This window comes from Mastomys coucha, unplaced genomic scaffold (assembly GCF_008632895.1).
Source record: "Mastomys coucha isolate ucsf_1 unplaced genomic scaffold, UCSF_Mcou_1 pScaffold2, whole genome shotgun sequence".
Taxonomy (NCBI): domain Eukaryota; kingdom Metazoa; phylum Chordata; class Mammalia; order Rodentia; family Muridae; genus Mastomys; species Mastomys coucha.
In genome coordinates, this window is record NW_022196902.1 from 21,441,472 (window position 1) to 21,461,180 (window position 19,709).

The 19,709-nt window shown below is 36.9% G+C and overlaps 1 protein-coding gene and 1 pseudogene across 1 annotated transcript in view; one reads left to right on the top strand and one right to left on the bottom strand.

Moving 5' to 3' along the window:
* The window catches only part of Themis (thymocyte selection associated), a 234,696-nt gene that overhangs the window by 135,457 nt on the left and 79,530 nt on the right, over nucleotides 1–19,709 (top strand). The gene's annotated exons all lie outside the window — the stretch shown is intronic.
* On the bottom strand, nucleotides 13,304–17,688 carry LOC116097902 (annotated as a pseudogene).

Sequence of the window (19,709 nt, forward strand, 5' to 3'; positions counted from 1 at the left end):
TTCTCTGTGTAGCCCTGGCTGTCCTGGAACTCACTCTGTAGACCAGGCTGGCCTCGAGCTCAGAAGTCTGCCTGCCTCTGCCTCACAAGTGCTGGGATTAAAGGCATGTGCCACCACTGCCCGGCTATCAATAATCTTTATTAACCAATGCTTTGAATTTTCTTATGATTTGTTGTAGTTTATTTTAAGTGAAAATCAATTCACTTATTTTATAAGGGTTATTTTATTCATTCATCTTTGGCCATGTTAGAGTTTCATTTCAGTATCTTACACATGCTAGGAAAGGACCCTCAAACTAAGCTACATCCATAGAGCGACCTTCCTTTGTGGGGGACATAGTTCAAGGGCAAACCTTCTTGCCTGTTCTGAGGACATTCTCCGACTGCTATCTGTCTGCCTCTTTTTCTCCTTCCCTGTTACCTCTCTCTCTCCTTTCCTATCTATGCTGAGAAATCAAAATCAAATTCAAGAACAAATATATGCTGAGTAAGCACTCTACTATTCAGTCCAGCACCCATATTTTAAACTATGATTTATCATGTGTTCATATGTGGGCATTCATGTGTATATCTTTTATATGATGCTATGTATTATTTATTGGATAATAAAAAAGTTAAAATCAGAAGAAAGTTTATCAAATTAATATTTTGTTATATCAATTTTATATTTCTACCATTCATGTACATATGGACTCAGGAGCATATATGCACATGATTCCATATCAGCTGTTCCTGAAATAAAGTGATCTATGGACACATGAGTGTGTATACATGTGTGTAACCTAATATATGACACCAGTATCATACTGAAAATCCCAAAGCTAAGAAAATACAGGTTCATGTAGCCCCACTTTAAAACTGAGTTGCTGGACTATTGACCTAGGCAAGACTTAAAACATACAGTCAATTCTAGCACTATAACTAAGCTTCCCTTCTTGGCACAGAATCAAATTTCTTTAAGTAGTAGGGATATTCTTCTCATCTAAGACATAGTAAGAGAATGATGGAGAAGTTAGCAGAGTGAGAGAGATCATTTTGCAGGACTTGTTGACTACAGTTTGAATGTTTGTTTTTTTGTTTTGTTTTGTTTTGTTTTTTATGCTGGACATTATGTGTAAAGGATGTTGGCTCTTCACCTTCAGTCCTCTGATACCGAATTATGCTAACTTCATATGATTTATTTGGTGCCTTCATTTGACGATGGGATTCTGAGGATAATAGGAACTTGTGTTTTGCCCATAAAGATACAGTCTGAAGAGGCTATGACAGGAGCTTCCCTCTGCCTGGTAAGAATTAAACTTAGAGAAAATGACTCTTTTAGCAGTGTCACAGTGATAGAGTAGGTTCTCTGGAGTGAAGAGGTGAACAGATGAGCTGGGGATGGCAGCCTGAAGTTTTGGCTTTAACCAGGAGGATTCACTTCTAAAGTATAGTTGCCAAGTAATGTGGAGAAATTTCCCATGAATATAAGGGCATTGTTGAATCCTTCTATGGATGCGAATATACAAAGATGGCCTGAGGGTATGTGGTCGTTGTCCTTGTTTTCCCTTTTATTAAGCTCTGTGCTGAGAAGTCAAAAGGAGGATTTAGTTAATAAAGAAATACTACTAAGAAACTGAGCATCCTTACATTTTTGCTGTAGACTAGAAGCACAGGGAAGTATTCTGAAATTTATTGTACTAACGAGAGCTGAAGTTAAGTATCTGTTACATGGTAAATGTTGCTGGTTGTGTGGCATGTGTATGTGGTATATGGTAGTGTGGGTACACATGTCTGTGTGCACATATGTGAATACCAAGAAGGATGCCAGATGTTCCGTTCTATCATTCTCTATACTATGATTTGAGGCAGAATCTTTCACAAACCAGAGCCTGCTTTTTTAGTTGTCTGTCTGGCTAGATCTGCCTGGCTCTGAGCACCAATACTGGAGTTAGAGTCTTGTGAGGAAATGTTCATATATTTACATGGACACTTTGATTTCAAATTCAGGTCCTTATTCTTTCAAAGCAATGGCATATTGAGCAATCTCTCTAACCTTACAAGTGTCAATTTTAAAAAAACCTATTGTTTACTAATAAATCCCTTAAGAGATCTTTCAAGGTTATAGTATCTGTAATTTGAAGTGATACACAAAAGAAACAATCAAGTTGTTTCTGGATAAACTTTATGTGTTTTCTCAGTATGTCCCTTACGTGTATGTGTATTTTTGTTGCTGAAGAACCACATACCTTGTATTTATCTGTGTACTCATTTGTGTGTGTTTGAATGTCCAATGCCAACAATTCCCATTCATATTTCTGCATTTCAAGGCTTTAAAAGCAGCTGATCAAGAAGATAAGCCCTTAATTTCAATTTTTATGGCAGCCTAATGTTTTGCTCCTTAATTCCCCAAAATCTATGTCGAAACTTAATTTTTTTCTTTGTTAGTATTCTTTGATGCCTTACTCTTTATTTTTCTTGTTGAATTTTCAGTCCACTTAGGATCTTTCAGTATAGAAATGACAGCTACAGCAGGTTTTCTTGATCTTAATCTTCAAAAGCTATGAATGAATTTCTTTTCATATTTCTAAAGGAACTACTGAGAGTGCACTCATGAATAAACATGAATGTTTCCAAGTCTGGTGACAGCCATGGGCAGTAAATGACTACTTTGTACCCCAATGGCCAATGTCTGACTCTGAACCCTCTCTAAGTCCTGTTTCAGTGAATCTAACAAAAATCAAAACTATTATACCTAGGGTTACTCCACATTTTCTTGATTTAATTTGCCTACTTTATACTATATCAATATCAGAAACTTACAATGTAGCAGTTCTATTGTGTCATATGTATATAAACATGTGTGGGTGTGTGTGAGCGTGTGTATGAGATTGCTCATACTCTCTTTGGCATACTTTTTTTCAGTAACAATGTAGACTCTCAGTTTCCTCATTCTGCTTATAGAACTTTTTAAAGGACCTCATTAGGTTAAAACAAAACAAATATCCTGTGGTAATTTGATTAAAACAAAATTAAACAACCATTTCGACAAATTGAACTTTGAAATTTGATTTTGGCATCTTTTTAAATGGTTTGACAATTATTCAGGTGAATCTTCTCATTGAAAACATGGAAATCCTTCTTGTAAGTTGAGGAATATTTCTGACAATTCTTCCAATTTCGAATGGAGGTTATGTGAGCTGAAATGAAGTAGGAGAAGACTGTGGTGTGTGGGTCTGTCACAGTGGCTTAACATTATAGGACATGAAGTGAACTGAGGCTTGAATGGAGGAGTACTCTGAACCAGTTCGCTTTGTATAGGTCCTACTCTCTTCTGTGTGTGTCTAGATTGTGGTAGTAAAGATTAAGAGTAGCAAAAGAAATGTCAAGCTTGGGGACACTGTGGCATGGGATGTGGCAGGATCATGGAGGATGGTGTTAGTAAGAGCTGTAAATGCTGCCCAGTACCATGTCTGTTTGAGAATTAAAACAAAAAATGTCTCTCTCTGGCTGTATTTCCTTTCCTACTTTTAAAGAATACTTTTAAAGAATGTTCATTTCATAACTTGAGTGCTGACCTTTAAAATTTAACATATTCCCACCTGAATTCTTTTATTAACATAACTGTCTAATCTTAGCCTTTAAGTAAACTCAAGTCTTTATAGAAAAATTTGAGAATTTCATTTGATTTTATGTTACTATGGTTTAAAAACAATAAAATTAAGAGAATGTGGGTTTTGCTCTGAATTTGTTACTCATTTGCATAGTGATCTGCGATAATCATAGTATCCTTGCCCATAGATTTATGTCCCAGTGAATGACCAGAACATTTAATATACAAATATGCACACTGTGTTTATATATTGTATATTAAAGAGATGTAATTAAATTTTTTTATTTGAGTACCTTAAAAATATCAATAGTATAGAACACATTGTTGCCAAAAACTACAGCAAAGAAACAAGAAGGATCCCTGTGGTGGTTTGAATGTACTTGGCCCAGGGAGGGGGACTCTTAGGAGGTGTGGCTTTGCTGGAGTCAGTGTGGCCTTGTTGAAAGAAGTGTGCCACTTTGAAGATGGGCAATGAGACTCTCATCCTAGCTGCCTGGAAGTCAGTCTTCTCTTAGCCACCTTCATATGAAGATGTGGAACCCTCAGGTCATCCTGCACTATGCCTGCCTAGATGCTGCCATACTCTTATCTTGATGATAATGGACTGAACCTCTGAACCTGTAAGCCAGCCCCAATTAAATATTACCCTTATAAAAGTTGCCTTGGTCATGGACTCTGTTCACAGCAGTAATACCCTAAATAAGATAGTTCCTAATCTGCCTTCTTGTATATTGGGTGGCAATGGTCTTTCTGGTAATATTATACTATAAATTTTTCTATCTTTGGTAATCGAAGTGTGACATTGTGATGTCTGGTTTAATGGGGCATGATTTTCCATATAGTGGGAGTTGGTTTCTGTTTTCATCTTCCTCTTCCTACTCTGAGAGACCTTCCTCAGGAACTTCCTCTGTTTAGAAACATCCCTTCCTGTCTCCCTGTCCCATTTCTTTATCTCAGAAGCCCAATTGCCATATTGACATCATTTTCTTAACTCTATATGCCACTGACATCCATCCATTTGACATGAACAAATGAACAAATAAAAAAGTCACCCTTGTTGATTCTTCCTAAGCTTCCCCTCTTAGACTAACAATTTGGTACTCATATTCACTCAACAGGGAGCCATTCCTGATGTGCAGCCAGTTCCTCTTGCCTCCTGCACCACACAGTGCATCGATACATTGATTTTGTGTGGTGGTAATGACCTCTCCTTTCTGAAACAAACTAAATTTGCTTGCAAATAAACATAACAATATTGTTTTCTCCATGTCAAGGGTGTTATATTTATGACCCTATTTGCCATAGAAAGTTGAGAATTAATATACCAAAGGCTGAGCAATGAAAGGTAGGGATGGCTTGTTCCTGCAAATGGAAAGAAATCTAGCCTCATTTAGCTAAAAGCACAAGGCCTTTCTAATCACACATTTGACATCGTGACCAGGTCAGGGGGGAAATATACCTGCTCTTTATAATTGTCTCCACTCACAGAAGTAGATTTCTCATTGTGTGTGCAGCTACAGGAAATATTGTTAATAAAAGCACATGTCAGTCTGTCTGAAGCTGTTCTATAAAGCTCAGCTGGACCACTCTGTGAAACTGTTATTTCCTATTCTGAAAAACTAAATCTCAAATCACAGTTAAAAGGTAATCAGTCTTTGTCAGAGTTGTCTTGTAGAGGGGAATGGTAATTCAGAGTTGATTGGTGATACAGGCTTTTCAGGGAACAGTTTCAAAATGGAACAGTTGGAAGAGAAACAAACACACCCCAAATGGACATTTCCTGGAATCTTGTTTTAGGATATCAGGATATATTGATAAATACATTGAATTTTTAAAAATGTGCCTTCCTGAATAATACAGATAAAATACTATGTTTTTAGACTTCACTGCTTTGACCCACTGTAACAAATCTTATGAGACAGTTTACAGGTTTTATGGTCATTTTCTGTAGCTGTGGGATCTTATGTAAACCTCCAAGGTTCACTGTCAATGGTAGGGCTGGCTTAGCATTTCTACATCTGGCCTACAGAACTGATACATGTTGGAAAGGTTTTATGTGAGCATCATTTTCAATGAGCTCTCTTTTATGTTCTTTGCATGGATGTTGCGCTTGTGATAAATGATAAAATGATAACATGTTTAGATACAAGTATTTCTTTCATACAAATATAAACTGTGAGACATTGTTAGAAAGAGGGTGTTTCATACTTCCTAGCAGATTTGTAGCTATGTGTGCTAAAAAGGACAACCACAACTCTGCCATGAGTCAATGCAGATGCTTTTCTACCTGCACTGTTTTTCTTTTAGTATAGTGATAAGTCTGGATGGTCCTCACTTCACTGAAAAGAATTTGTGGAGGAGAATTTAAAACAAGTAGTCAAGGGAACTACTGTTTCATTGGATGTTTTCAGCAATTTATTATTTTTTGATATTTGTATTTATTTGGCAGTATTATTCCCTGTGTACATGTCCTATCTGAAGATCTGAAATATTCTGCGAGCAAACACTATGTTCTGAACACATATATTCTCTAACTATTCTCAAGAGATGCTTAATTAGTTTTTGTCTAGTATACAGTAGGAGAATGACTTTTCATAATATAAAAAATATCTCACTGAAAACATTTTATAGACAAAATTCACATGATTTCTTTGTAAAGCTCAACATCCACCAGACATCTTTCTCTTCTGCACACTAACCATACTTGGTTGGTTGAAATACAAAGAGATAGCAAACCAAACCAAAAAGAAGAGTAACAGTCACTCCAGCTATACAAAGTATCAGGCCACTAAGAGGATTCTGATTTTCTTTTTCTTTGTAAGATTAAAATTTGAAGCCTTCAGAGGCTTTGGAGCAGATAACTGATATGGGTTCTGTTGAAAGAATTGCCTTGATTCTAAGACAGGTCTAAACCATTAACACCAGCAATGGCCAGGACCATGGGGTTTTATCCCTACAGCTTTTTCTGCTGTTAATGCCAATATCTTTTGATTTTGAAATGTACTTGATAATATTTACACTCTTTTAAAGCAAATACATTTTATTTCTCCAATATTTTATTACTTCAGGGGAGAGACAGAAATTAATAAGCATTAAATAAAATAGTTTTGTCTAAGCAGAACTTATAAATTATAAACATGTATTGTCTGATCACACTAAAAAGAGAATCTCCACTGAGATCATTGAATTTTTATATCTTTTAAAGAAAATATTCAGGGCTAAATTTTTTTAAAGGATTTACTTTCAAGGAGAATGCTATCATCTGAAAATGTATTTTAGTGTCTTGTAATTACCAGTTAATTTTTACCCTTAAAGGTCTGGGTTGTTGGGAATAAGGCAATAATTATAACTACTATAGGAATTGGAATTTATATTGGGCATCTAACTTCCTGTTACTCAATAATAAAAAGCTTCTGAATAAGAGTTAGAGAGATAATTCAGTGGTTTAGAGAGCTTGCTGCTCTTCCTGAGGATCTAAATTCAGGATCCAACAGGCAATTTACAACTACCTGTAACTCCAGCTCTAGGAGATTCAATGCCCCTTTCTGGCTTCTTTAGTTGCAGGTGGAGGTGCAGGTGCAGGTGGAAGTGGAGGTACAGGTGCAGGTGGAGGTGCAGGTGGAAGTGGAGGTACAGGTGCAGGTGCAGGTGCAAATGCAGTTGTAGTTGCAGCTAAAGATGCAGGTGCAGATGCATGTGCACCACACAAGATAAAAATTTAAAAAAAAAAAAAAAGAAAAGAAGACTACAGAATAAATCAGAAAATGGCACTAGGTATTTAACCTCAACCCTTGAATATGACTGTTAGGAAATGTATCACTGTCTTTCATCTAAATCACACTCTCTGACTTCTTGAAGAAAGGTGACTAGTAAACAAGGTTAAGGGGTGATTGAGTAGCAAACATGTGCTGTATGACAGAAATAGTAAGTCCCTCAGCTTCCATGAAGAGTGGTCAGGGTTGTCTGTGGATGCCAAAATCTGTACATACTCAGCCCTCTACTCAAAATATGTAGCATTTATTTAGAAGTCATATGCATCCACCTGTATACTTTAAAACACCTCTAGACTGCTTATATTACTGAGCACAATGCAAATACTGTGTAAAAGTTACTATACTGTATTGTTATGGGAATAATGGAAATAAAATAGCCTATATATTAAGTACAATGTTTTATTAAAAAGTTCACTCTGGTCAGTTAGATCCATAGACAGATGTGGATGTGTAAGGCTTACTGCTTCAAAGAGATGTATAGAATTGTGGTCCTTGCAGATGTTGCTCACATTTCAAGAGTAAAGGACTATTTCTTAACCAGAGAGGAGGATGGGCCAATGGATCCCCATCATTCTGAAGATTAACGTTTGGGGAATCTATGGTATATCCTCTGTGCAGGTTAGGCTAACACTATGCTCTTAGTGTCTTACATAGGCTTTGATGCAGAGTCCTAATTATTTGCCTTTTCTATTCTGGACATTTTGTTTTTATCAAGATATGTCATTAGCCATATCTACCATACCTATCTATCCATCCATCTATTATCTATCTGTGTATCTATGTATTTTGTATCTATGTATCTATGAATCTATCTATGTATCTATGTATCTATCTATCCTTTCAATCAATTAATCATCTATTTAACTGCTGGAATCATCTACTACTGACCTACCCATAAGTTAATATTCTATTATTTCCCCTTTATAAATGCTTGCTGGAGTGTTATAATTTAGTCTCTAGAATTTTGAAAAGATGATTTTGATCCATTTGGGTAGTTTCTCTTTCTCTCTCCCTCTCTTCCTCTCTCCCTTTCTCTTTCTCTCTTTATGAAGAATCACAATTTTTATTTAGTCATGGTAGTTGTTAATCATAGGTAATATATAGTCTCTTTCCCTCTCTCTCCCCTTCAATTTTCTGATTAAATATACAGGATAAAAGTATGTCTTAGAGAGTTGCTGTGAGAATTAAGTAAGTTCATTCAGGAAAAGTGCTTAGAATAACATGAGGAATATAATAAATACCTCCCAGTCGTGAGACCAGGCAAACTCATTTTAAATACTTATGTTCAAATAGGAATGGACGACAGTGAATTGAAAATCTTCTACACAGCAAAAGAAGTCACCAAATGAAAGGACAACCTGTAGAATGGAAAAAAATATTTACAAACTCTACATCTTAAAAGCACTGTTCTCCAGTTCCACCAGAAAGGAACTCTTAACAATTCAGTGCAGCAGCAATTAAAATGAAGCTTAGACTTGGTAATATTGAAAGAAGACAGGATTTGAAGAAAAAAGGAGACTTTCTTTGCATACTGTTGATGACATTTCTGGTATTGTGTTTCCTCAGAAAGTTAAGTGTGAAATGGCCATATGATTCAGTAATTCTTCTAAGGTGTGCTGATTCTGAGGAAACACGATCATCCTGATGAATAGATGACTCCATTCCAGTGCTCACTGCAGCAGGCTTCACAGTTGCTAATATCTGCAGCCAGTAGAAGCATCTGTCAGCTGATGAGTGGATTAAAAAATCAGTGGAGTATTATTTATCCATAAAATAACCAAATCCTGTCATTGTGCTACTGTAATTGGGACAGGAGACACAAACATTGTTAAGTGAATAAGGAACAGAACTGCAGGTACTCTATGATCTCACGTGTAACCAGAACCTAAAAATCATCTCTTGGGGTTTGATGGTAAAGCAGTTGTTCTTAGAGTCTGAGGAGGATGAGAAGGATGAAGAAGGTTAGCAATAGTTACAAAGGTGCAGCTATGCAAAAACAAGTAATTCTGGTGCATTTTTGCACAGAAAATATTTATAATGAAACAATGAACTGTACATTGTTGGGGCTAAAAAAGAAGAGTTTTAGAAGTGTTTCCCATAGGAAAATGATAGATATTTGAAGATAAAGATGTGTAATTTAAATATATATATAATGTGTACGTGTATCAATGTGACATAATACATATATTTTTGATGGTTTTATGTACTAGTTAAAGATGAAGACTAAAATGTATTAAACTCCTTACATATTAATAAGCATACCCTTTATTTTTTATAAATTCTGTTTTCATATTCATAAAGCTGTGTGCTGTTTTCTGATGGCTTCACAGAGTCTTCACAGCAGGTGATAATGTTGTTCATATTCCATTAAACTGAATATTTCCTGAAGCTTCTTGAAGCAATGACAGATGGCCAAGCTTTTGGAGGAATGGTGATCCTATTTACTTCTCAAATATGTAGGCTGCACAGCACATATTAAAGGATATTTCAGCCTATTGTTAACTAAAAAAACATATCAGTGTTGTGTACAGAAGTGCACTTTAAAGATGGTCATCATAGGGTACAAACAGAAATAGTAAGTGTCTAATGGGCTACTTACAGCTGTCAAAGTTGTTGATGTTCTTGTGGAATAGTTACATTTTATTGATAAAGCTGTTTAAGAGACCCCACCCTCACCAAGGGCATTTGGGTATTAGAGGATAGGACTCCTTCAATGCCTTCAATATCTACATCAAAGCTGTTGATGGAAGTAATGATTTCCACGAATAGGTTTAGTATATAATTTCAAAAGATTATTAAGAATATGTAGTGATACATCATTTATGATAGTCATTAATCCTCTCCTATAAAAAACTGTATAAAACACTTACCTCATTAAAGGTATCTTTATGTTTATTCTATTCTGGTTTTGTTAGTGTTTTTAAGGCACTGATACTTGAATAAGTAAGAGAAGACTGTTCAGCCCTCCAGCTGATTGTTTGTAACTTAGCAGAGACATTGTAATGATTTGGTGCCTGAATTCCTTTCATGTGATACATATCAGATTAAGTCGGGTCTGAAATACAAATCTAGGCCAGTATGGGATTGCTTACTTGTAATCCTAGAACTCACCAATCTGATGCCAGAGAATTTTGAGTTTGGTATTAGCCAGTGCTAACTAGTAAGTTTGCAAGTTCAGAGCTATTACAGGGCCCCAGTGAAGTCTTGACTCAAAAAACAAATAAGAAAGCAGGGGTAGGGAGAGCAAAGGAGGGAGAGGCAGATGGGGAAAGGATATGAGAAACCACAAAAAGTTTTCCTTAAGGTATACAGATGTATAAATCTGGAGGAATAATTTCTTCCCTAATAACCAATTTGACCTAATTGTATGTAAAATTTCATATGTACTATAGATATTACAGAGATTTAAATAGCAAAACATAATAGGGTGACTGACTTTCTAGTCTGATGGTTTAAAAATCTCACCCCTACCTGGGTGAAGTAATAACAATATCATATACTATCTGAAAAAATACCAGAGCCCTGGTGAGAGGCTAGTCACAGTGTAAATGCAGGCTCTACTTCTGGGAGGTGCTTTCCTGTGCCGCTTTCTAAGGACCACTTCATAGAGACATTTGCACAGTTAGCCAAAGATTTGTACTTCAAACTAACAGAAATGAGTTTCATATTTCCTGTTTTGTCTGTTCTAGGTCACATAGAAATCCCTAAGGAGTACCTGTGTTTAAAAAAGTGTGTGTGTGTGTGTGTGTGTGTGTGTGTGTGTGTTTGATTGTGTGGGTACATGTGTGTTGTGTGTATTGGGGAGGGGGAAGAGAATGTAGTATGTTGATTGACAGTCAGCACTACACATTCTGTCCTGAAGACAGAACATGGACTGAGTAGCAGGATGAATCCTATATGAGAGCAAGATTATTGATTCAAGAAGGAAAATGAGCTCTGGGAGACACATTTCTAGTAAACAATGTTTTCATCAAGGACATATTATTTTTTACCTTAGTCTTATTTCATGTGACTGGGTGCTTTGTATGAGCATATTTGCATGATCCTGATACACTCAGAGGCCAGCAGAGGATGTCAAATGCCCCCTCTCTCCAGTAATCTGCAAGAGCAGCCAGTACTCTTAACTGCTGAACCACCTCTAGTCTCCAGGGAATATTCTTTCAAACAATTCCTTATGAAATAATTTCTTTTTGAGTAGGAAAGCTATACAGAGTAGTATCTTTAAGGGCACCAAGTTTCAAAAGTGGCCAGTTCTAAATGCCTGTCAATAGAGCAACTAGAGGCCAAAGATATTGCAAGACTGGTCCTACCTCAAACAGCTCCACATGATTTAGCTTCCATTTGAAAGGCTCACCCTTTTTATAGAAAGGTGAATTATAGACATTTATTCAGACCGTTGATACACCTTACTATACCTCATTTAAAAACACCATTTTTTTCATATGAGTTCTTCAATGCAGGTGTTTTATTCTGAAAAATATGGCATATATTTTTCTCTAACTTAAACTTTATTTGCTAAGTAAATGAGCAAAGCAAAATGAATGAAGAGGTGATTGATGATTGACTCCATGCAACCAGAATTTCATTATCCCAATATTGATTTGAACAAGCTGCCTGTGTGTCTACATTCTGGAAGGCAATGCATGCTTCAAAACCAGCTCAAAACTGTTAAATCACCAAGAGATCTGAGGTAGGAATGATGCTACAGGGAATGTCTCTGAAGTGAACTTCTACTTAAAGGTGCAGTTTATCATTCTTTAATGCATAGAAAAAAATCAGTCTAAGAGAAGGGCTTTCAATTCCTTCTAAAAGATGATAAAGTTGCAAGCAAGAGCGATTGAGCACTTAGAGGAATTTGTCGAACTCCGAGAGTGCTCAGTAACTATCATTCTGACGACTGACTGATCACACAGAGGACGGCTGTACTTTGTTTTTTTTTTTTTGGTAGAAATTTTGTCTCATACAGCTATGTATGTTTCTCAGGGGAGAGGGGATTTTGTCATTATTCTATATGTAACTCCTGAAGATGTGTAACAAGTAGTGGCACCTAAGCTAGATAAACCTACTTCTGTGCAAGATAACAAAATTAACTCCATAAATAGAAAGTCGGGTTCAAGTAATTGAATAGGAATTACCTCCTCTTCCCTTCTCTTCTCTTCTCTTCTCTTCTCTTCTCTTCTCTTCTCTTCTCTTCTCTTCTCTTCTCTTCTCTTCTTTTTTTTCTCCTCTCTTCTCTTTTCCTCTGATCTCCTTTCCTCTCTTCTCCCTTTCCTTCCCTTCTTCCCTCCCTCCCTTCCTTCCTTCCTTCCTTCCTTCCTTCCTTCCTTCCTTCCTACCTTCATTCCTTCCTCCCTCCTTTCTTCCCTTCCTCCCTCCTTCCCTGCCTCCCTTTCTCCCTTCCTTCCTTCCTATATCTACATGTTTATTTCAGCATTTTCTGTGGATCCTTTTTAAACAATAGACTTAGACATAATTATCACACTTTATACACACATGCATTGTTCTGAGTCAGGGGCATGAAACTGTCTCAAGGGAGACATGTACATTACTCTGTGTCAGGGGCATGGAGTCGTTATGAGGAGAAACAAGGAACAGAGTTTGAGATCAAAACTGTATGTTCAGCTTAGCTTGTAAAAGTTGATTATATGGTGAGTCCAAAGTATAGTAAAGTTTATTACATCACCATACTTAAAAGTATGTTATATTTAAACAAACTGAGTACAGAGTATATAGTTTTAAATGATCTCAAAGCAGATGATTATCTTGGTTGCAAGGTTGGGTGAACATTCTATTTGTAAAGGCAAGCAAGAGTCATTATGGAAAAATCATTCATATAACACCTAAGTCATGAAATGGCCAATAATCTTGACAATATCAAAATAACTCATTATGATATCCTGATTAGTCATGAATAATAATTGGAACAGTGTGCGTCAATCTTATATCTCATTTATCTTCAAAGTTGAAAGATTAATACATTGCTAAAGTGAGCAGATTTTTACTCATGCATGCAGGGAACATCAGCAATGCTTAAGTAACCACCAAAATCAATGGTCTTTAGCAGCCAGCTACTGAGTTCGAGGGCGAGGACTGTGCAACATACTTTCAAAAAATATCATGAAGGTTTGGACAGGATGAAGCCACAGGTTTTATTCCTTCTGACATTATGCCATATCCATGCTCCCTGGGGGAGTTTAGACTTAGTGCCATTAGTTTTCTACATTTACAGAGGTACTGAAGAGCCTTGTCTGAGAAACCACAGCTCCTCATGTCTAGCTGTTGGACTTCAGGATGTAACACCTAACCTATATTGCAATCTGTTATCTGAATCTACATGCTCATTATTTTAATCAGTCTATCATTGATATCTGGAGGCAAGTCTTTAATGTCTGGCCCCTATTGGGAAATATTGATTATTAGGTGTCTAATAAGACAGTTTCAGGAGTTGACTAACTTGGTCGTGATGCAACTACCATGGCCGTTCTCTATAGGGTATTATTTCTTTATTCTCGAATCCCTTTCACTTCTTCCATTTAAAAGTAAAGATTTTTCCATCTGAATGGCTTTTAGTACTAGACTTTAATAAACACTTCAAAGTAGTCTGGCTGGATGAAATACTGTCATGCGTCACTTTCTAAAAATAAGATGCAAAAGTCCACACAAAGAAAATGAAGCATTATGCTCTGGTGGCTTCCTTTTAATGAAAGGAATGGTTTATATATGACAAAAGGGATTACTGTCATACATATCTTCAATATTCTGGCCACTCTAAGGGACTAGTAAATTTAAAAAGGTTAAGCATGTGAGAAACAGTCAAAGTTCAGCTGATAACTATATTCCTTGGAAAGCATCTATAATCCATTTAATAGAAGTGGGTAAATAGTTACTAACTGGCAAAAGTCATTGAAAAACTAAACCCCATGTATATGCTCTTTATAGACAATCAATACCAGCTATAATGACACAGGTTGAATGTAAAAGAATAGAAAAAGATACTCGTTGGTTATATGTGTATCTGTCATTGAGGAGGAGGGGCAGTTTTTAAAAAATGAAAGGTAATTTTCCTTTTGTCCTAATATCATTTACCTTGGGCTATAGAGAAGGTGGACAGAGGCCTTTTCTTTCCTATTTGAATGTGTTTCTATTCAAAGTACTTGCTTGCTCTCTGTCTGTCTCTGTCTCTCTTACACACACACACACACACACACACACACACACACACACTTGTATGCACGTGCACATGCATGTACACACAGACCCATATGCACACAGACTCACGCACACACACATTCCACATGTACACAAGCATGGGACAGAGACCTATATACATACTTTGTATTTCATTAGTTTATTAGCACTCCCAGATGAGAATGCATTGAAAATTTTTTGGTTTCCATTGAAAACAACAACAGAAAATTTCCCAGAAGTATTTTGCCTTTGTCATATTCTTTTTTTTTTTTCAAATTCATCTTTTTTTATTGGATATTTTCTTTACTTACATTTCAAATGTTATCCCCTTTCCCGGTTTTACCCTTCTCAGAAACCCCCTATCCCATCCTCCCTCCCCCTGCTTCTATGAGGGTGTTCCTCCATCCACCTACCCACTCCCACCTCCCTGCTCTTGATTCCCCTACTCAGGGACATCTATCAAGCCTTCATAGGACCATGGACTCCTCCTCCCATTGATGCCTGACAAGGCCATCCTCTGCTACATAGGCAGCTGGAGCCATGTGTACTCCTTGGTTGATGACTTAGTCCCTGGGAACTCTGGGTGTTCTGGTTGGTTGATCTTGTTGTTCTTCCTAAGGGGTTGCAAATGCCTTCAAATCCTTCAGTCCTTTCTCTAACTCTTCTATTGGGCACCCTGTGCTCAGTTCAATGGCTGGCTGTGAGGATCTGCCTCTGTATTTGTAAGGCTCTGGCAGGGTCTCTTAGGAGACAACCATATCAGGATCCTTTCGGTATGCACTTCTTGGCATCCACAATAGTGTCTGGGCTTGGTAACTGTATATGGGATGAATCCCCATGAGGGACAATCTCTGGATGGCCTTTCCTTCAGTCTCTGCTCTACACTTTCTTAGTAATAGTGAGTAGATCTGCACTGCTATGATCTTAGTTCCACCACAACCCATTTCTGGTGAACCCTGTGGTAGGAAAACTAGTCATTCTTTTAGAAAAACCTATAAAATCCCAACTGTCATGCTCATTTCACATATACCTCAAAGTGAAAATGTACTCTTTGATAAATCATACCCTTCAGAAAACCCAAATGATGTTTGTGATAGGACAAGTACCCTCATATTGAACAAACTAGTCTCAGTTTATTTATTTATTTATTTATTCATTCATTTTGAGACACGGTATAGCCCTGGTTGTCCTGGAACACACTCTGTAGAACAGGCTGGCCTCAAACTCAAAAATATGCCTGGTTCTGCTTCCCAAGTGCTGAGATTAAAGGCATGCGCCACCATTGCCCAGCTAGTCTCAGTTATTATGGGAGCATCATGCATACTGAAGGAGTCAGAATTCACAGGGCAATGGTCCTGAGTCCCCATATCACTTGAAACACAAAGTGATTGCTTTCCAGTTTGTGTTCATATGTGTTCCTGTGTGTGTTTATGTGTGTGTGTGTGTGTGTGTGTGTTCACCTCTGTTCATGTGTGTGAGTGTGTTTGTGAGTGCACATTCCTGTGGAGACCAGTGCTTGACATTGAATGCCCTTCTCTATTGCCTTTCACCTTATTCTTTGAGGTACATTCTCTTGCTGATCCTGACCTCACTAATCCTTGGCTAGACTGGTTGGTCAAAAGCTCTGGGGACCTAGCTCTCTTCGCTGTCCTCAGTGCCCTGTATTTTTAAATGGATGCAATGAGCTCAAATGCAATTTAGGCACTTTTCCAACAGAGACATCTCCCCAGCCCCTAAAATATTTGATCATGGTCCAAAAGAATGATTGAATTAGAGTACTATTTTTCTAATAGCAACATCGTTATCATTTTAAGTGTAACTATTTGAATAAAAATTTAGTCTTTCTTAGCTTACTCTTTCATGTGACAATCTTTTGTTTCTTTTGATATTTTGAGAGCTAAAAGTTTGAGTTGAAAATATGCTTTCTTGTTCATAATGTCTCAGGTGTTATTATGAGGAGTGTTTCACAGATCAAAGATGCTATAATTTCATTTGAATCAACCCTGTCACAGGTAGGCATTATAAAATCTAACGTAACTTCTGAAAATAAAAGGAGGAAGAGGGCAAGTAAGCATACTGGAGAGATAAAACGTTTACTGAAATTATTGCTATTAACAAAAGGCAAGAAATAAGGGGCAAAACAAACAGAACAATTTTTAAAACATTGTACATTTAAACTCCATCACTTTGGTAAATACTAATGCAGATGGGTAGGTACTTCATCTAAAGCTCAAGACTGACTAAATACAAAATAACATTTCATGGATGGGTCCTACTGAAAATACATGGGAAACATAAAGGTATAGTTTCAAATTCAAATAATGGGGAGTGGAGGACAGAGTAAATGCTGTTAAAATACCATCAAATACTCTTCAAAAGAAAACTTAGAAGCTGTTCATGATAAGGAAGATTTCACAGAAGGGAATATAGCTGAGCTTAGAAAAAGAAATCTTATACTGAGGAAATGTTTGTTCTTTAGGCTGATACCGTGGTTTTAATGCATATGCACCTAATAGTCTGAAACACATAAAATAAAAACCTGTTAGAGATAAATAAGTAAATTCACAGTTATTGCTGGAAATTGGAACATGCCTGTAATAGCAATTGATAGGAAAAAAAGAGAGTGTGGTGGTTTGAGTAAAAATGCCTCCCTCTCTCTCTGCCTGCAGATTACTATGAAATTCTCAGCTACTGCTCCAGCACTATGAGTGTCCCAAACTAAATGTTTTCTTTTGTAAGAGCTGCCTTAGGAATGGTGTCTCTTCATAGCAAAAGAACAGTTACAAAGAGAGAGAGAGAGAGAGAGAGAGAGAGAGAGAGAGAGCTTACTTATAGAAAAAATTAAAAGGTAGTTCTAAATTAGTTGTATTTATTTTACTGAAATCCCCATTCAAAACCATGATTTCTTTGTAATTATTTGAATATTCATTGAGAATTATAACTTGTATCTACATTAATTATCTATTTTTATGAAAATTATTCCAATAGATGGAAAGAAACATGTTCATTATCGCACAGTTCCTGTGCGTTGGGAATCTACAAGCTTAGATGAATGGTCTGACTCAGGATCTCTTACGATACTACCGTAAGGATTACAGCTAAGGTCCTCCTCACCTGAAGCTGTTTCTAAGGTCATCGTGTGCCAAGCCATGACATTGGGGCTCTAACTCATGGCCACATACACAGGCCTCTCCACAGAATTGTCAACCTTAGCAACTGACAGCACGGTGAGGTCTATAACGCAATTTCAGCAAACATAAGCTCTCATGCCTACTTAATTCCACTAGTAGATGCTAATTCTTAACATCAACCTACTTTCGAAGTCAGGGAATTACCCAGGAGGATGAGTACATGTAACAGTGATGGCTGGAGTAGTTTTTCACCTGTTATCATGTAGTAGGCTAAAATACTGAAGACTTCTTGCAGATTTAGTTAATGAATGGATAAACCACAGATAACTAACTTCTTTTAATGCAATAGGACTAACTAGAAATCAATAGTTTATTGATTCAAAAAATTTTGAAAATTGCCTGATTATTTGGCTCACAAGGTCAAATTCTAAAGAATTCATGTATCAAAGATAGAAATTATAAAGGAAATCAGAAAATAATTTGAATTTTTAAAAAACAAAGAGCAACATTATAACTTTATAGTGTGGTTAGTGTGATGTTTTACATACATTCACGGTTTTATTTGTTTTCTGGTTTTTTGTTTTTTGTTTTTTTTTTTTTTTTTTTTTTTTTTGATTTTTTGAGACGGTTTCTCTGTGTAGCCCTGGCTGTCCTGGAACACACTCTGTCGACCAGGCTGGCCCTGAACTCAGAATTCCACCTGCCTCTGCCTTCCAAGTGCTGGGATTAAAGGCGTGCCTGGCATTGTTTTAATTTCTCATGACAATTCTGTCTTCTGCCTTAAAAATGCTAAGACTAGAAAAGAGTAAATAAAAAGAATTAATCAATAAAGATAACACCTGAAATTAAAACAGAATATAAAGCAAAATTTTAGTCAAGTTTTGAAATTTTGAAAAAAAACAAAAGAATAAAAAACAACTCTTAAAAGCTAAATTAATAGAAAAAGATGAAGGGTTGTAAACCAGAAGCCCCGGGGTTGTTAACTGTTACTTTTCTCTCACCTTTATATATTTGTTATGATTCAATAACAATTACAGCTGATTTTCTAATACTAGTAATTGACAAATTTATACAAAATGCAAATGGTAATATTAAGAAAACCTTAAATAGTAAAAGCAATTTCATAAATGGAAGCAGTGTATAGACAAAATATTATTACCAATAAACATATAGTAATCAAGCAGTGTGGCAGTGACATAAGGAGTGGAGTAAGAAAGTGTCAGGAGACACTGAAACAAGCCCTCTTGCATATGCCAATAGGCTTTCAACAAATTCTCCATGGGATTCAGTGGGCAAGTGCATTCTTTTTCTTAAATGACAGTTGTTTGGGGCTGTAGAAACAGTTCAGGATGCTTACTGCCATTATGGAGGACCCAAATTTCGTTTCCAGCACCTATACTGGGCAACTCATGAGCACCTGAAACTTCAGTTCTAGGGAATTCCCTCTGCTGTCCTCCAGGCACTGTACGTGTAGCACACACCCTCCCTCTCTCCCTTCCCTAACACATAAGCAAAAACAAATGAAAACAAGAAGATAGTCATTTGTTTATAAATCAGATTCTATGGGAAGCAACCCATCCATAGTTTGAAAAATATCAGTTTACCTGGACTTGATGAAGAGATTATGATCTCAGGCATGTTCTAGATAAAGATGGAGTATTGGGAGTTTAGGGAGATTGGTGAACAACCTTTTAATGTAGGAGGAACAAGAATCATTTCTGTCTAAAGGATAACCTGTGGTAGCTAGTCTCCAACAATTAGATCCCACCCCTGCCTGATTTTACCGCTCTGTGTAGTTGTCTACTACTGTGATTGGGGACTGAAGTGCTCCACTTAGGCACATGTGGGAGTGAGGTGCTCCACTTAGGCACATGTGGGACTGAAGTGCTCCACTTAGGCACATGTGGGAGTGAAGTGCTCCACTTGGGCACATATGGGAGTGAAGTGCTCCACTTAGGCACATGTGGGACTGAAGTGCTCCACTTAGGCACATGTGGGACTGAAGTGCTCCACTTAGGCACATGTG